The 3,077-nt window shown below is 32.0% G+C and overlaps 1 long non-coding RNA gene across 1 annotated transcript; it reads left to right on the forward strand.

Annotated features, from left to right (window-relative positions):
• The first annotated feature begins 1,566 nt into the window (after positions 1-1,566).
• On the forward strand, positions 1,567-2,454 carry LOC143061449 (uncharacterized). Its single transcript, XR_012974436.1, has 2 exons — positions 1,567-1,722; positions 1,977-2,454. It is a non-coding gene; the product is annotated as an uncharacterized LOC143061449 (long non-coding RNA).
• The last annotated feature ends 623 nt before the right edge of the window (positions 2,455-3,077 follow it).

Raw genomic sequence — 3,077 nt, forward strand, 5'->3', positions numbered from 1 at the left:
GTTATCAATACATATGCAACTGCAAAGTGCAGAATTGTATATGTACAGGAATATGGCAGTATTGAATATGAAGCCAATTTGCCTTGCTGTGTGCAATCAGTAAATTTTAGATTTATGGGAGAATATTCCACCGTTTTAAGGGTGTTACTTAATTACTGAAAAACTTATTTTGTTTAAGTAGAGACTATGTCAACGAATACACATATATTCTTGGATGTACTATGTATCAATATATATAATTTCCTTGTGTTCGGAGTCTTTCGTTTCATTCATGTCATCTGACATGCTGGTTCTTGTTTATTTTAGGCCAAGGTGAGCAACAGCGTCATCTGGCGTTTTTTTTCGATTGCCTTCAAAGGTTAATTTAAGATATGATGTAAAGAAGTAGCAAACCTTGACAGAACTACTCTATCAGAATAATTTGTAATGATGTTTTAAACATCCGATTTTCAACTATATGTTGCGCATGGAAGTATTTAATATTATTTTTATTTGAAATTAGTGTGTGCTAACAGAAAAAAATAAGAATTATTTGAGTATATTCAACATCTATACGCGTACGTGTGTTACCTAAATACTAGAATGCATGACTTTCCAATGAAGAGTCTTAGTAAATTTTCGGGATGTTACTGTAAACCAACTTATTTTCGCAAACGATTTATTTCGAGAGATGTAAAAAAACCGCGAATATTAATCTTCGCGAAAATTTAAAACTTTGATCTGTCCTTGTCTAATTACATTTAGTAAATTTGAAAATCGCGAAATTAAATTGCTGCGAATTCGGCTAGAAAGAGCTAAACGCGAAATTAAGTATCCGCAAAAATAAGTTGGTTTACAGTATATGTATAAACGTCAATTATTTCCTTGTGTTTAGAGTTTTTGGTTTTATTTTTTATATCATACATCACAATTCTTGTATATTTTAGTTAAAATTGAACTAACGCTATCTGGTAAAGTTTTTCTTCAAGATTGTATTTAAAGCTCTAATTAGAGGGTTATTTGAATAATGTAGCAAATATCGACACTACTACTCTGCCATGATCATTTGAAATGATGTATATAAACTTCAAACGATCAATTTAAGATTCAAAATGAATATTGATTTTATACAAAACTTGACATTGTTTTGTTTTATCAGTACATGTGTTACCAAATTTACTGAAAAAAAGTATGACTCCTTAAATTAATACACATAACATTTTACGATGCAATATGTACATTTTTTCCTTGTGACGATATTTGGCATTTCTTCTCTTATGTCTGACATCCAAATAGGAGTTTTTCCTTAATTAACTATACAAGAAGATGTTACAAATTAGTTGTATTAATGAAATCAATTAAATGCTTTCTAATGAAGTGTGTACATAAAAAGAATTACCCTAGGGACAAAGGTGTAGTTTAACGGGCTTGAAATTTCTTACAGTAATTCTGCGGTTCCAAATTAACTAGATATGTTTTTTCCATACTGTGCAACAATCAGGTTGTAAAATAATGTCAAAAAATTATTACGGTGAATATTAAACCTTTTCATCTGCATCTTATTTCAGTTTGTTTCAATAAAGAACAGACTAAATTCGTGGGGTCCTTCGCTGCCTTGTTGAATTGGACAGTAAACGAAACTGCCTTAAAAACGATGATGTCCAAAGGAGTTCAACGAGGAGTCTTCAAGGAGGAGGAATTCACCTTGTCCCAACTAAGGGACAAGGTGAAAAACATGAGAAAGTCAGTAATACTGTAATATATTTTGAATGTAGTCTTCTTTATACTTGGTCCAAATGTTCAGTGTTCGACATCTGTGGTAGTTTATATTCTATTTCATTATTAAGCATTTGAGTTTATTACATTTCAGTTTTAAATTGGCATACACTAGTTTATGACAAAAACATTTCTAGATTTTACGATTATTTCTTAAATTATTCAATATATCACAAATTTATTCATTTTTTTTTTATCATCAATTTATATATTTTTTTCAGGAAGCCAATGAAGCCTTCCCTGTAAGATGGTTTACAGACATTGACTTGTGAGGAATAAACGGTAGAAGAACGACCATTATGTCCTAGGATATCCAGCTGGCCATACAGATTTTAACATTGTGAAAGTCAATATTTTTGATGAATATATGTTTTTCTACTATCATGAATTAAGAAAATCATGATGCCTGTCTGTTTGACAGTGTTACATTTTCCAATTTTTTGTGTGCATTATTCATTGAACTTTGTTACAATAAGGGTATACATATTTTCCAACTTATTCCATTTCACATTTCATGTATATAGTTCCCAAAAAGCATCTTACATTAATGTAGTTATTCATGATTAAATGTAGTCTATTGATCTCTTTTTTCTTTTTTCTTTATTAGCATGCTTTAAGATTAGACACTTTTATCAATATGGAATGATTATAAGATAACAATTTGTTTGATCTAATTAAAAATAAAATAGATTGACTCTATTCTTAGTCTATTTTATATTGTAGCACCTGCTCCAAGACATATAACTTGATATGACACACTTTGTATGTTAGGGTTAGGGTTAAGGTTAGGGTTAGGGTTAAGGCTAGGGCTAGGGCTAGGGTAGTGTACTTTGGCGAGAGTTATTGAGGTGCCCTTTGTCACTTCTGCGCATGTCTGCCCTTTTTTGTGACTGCGTATGCGTCAGAAATGTCAAAAAATATTTCGAAGTACAGAGTATGAAAAGTGCCTTTGACCTCAATCTTCAAACAGGTGTAGAATGGATTTGAATAGAGATATTTTCATAAAGTTAACTGTTCCGAAAAGATGGAAAGATAATCTAGAGGATGAAAACTTATTGGTATCACTGAAGTGTACGACCGCACTTTCCGACCTCACTGAAGAAACGTTTGTGCGAGAGTACAGCCTAACCCCGAAATTTACCCCAACTCCCAAACTACAACAGATAAAGACTTGCGGTCTTCACTACGGGCTTTATTGTCCAAAAGTACTGACCCTAAGGTGGTCGATTTTTCAACGGCAAGCCGATCGAAGCATAGGATCATGTTTATATTGAAAAGATCGACTATGAAAAGTATCAAAAACCATTACTTGACCCCCCATC

Source organism: Mytilus galloprovincialis, unplaced genomic scaffold (assembly GCF_965363235.1).
Source record: "Mytilus galloprovincialis unplaced genomic scaffold, xbMytGall1.hap1.1 HAP1_SCAFFOLD_315, whole genome shotgun sequence".
NCBI lineage: Eukaryota > Metazoa > Mollusca > Bivalvia > Mytilida > Mytilidae > Mytilus > Mytilus galloprovincialis.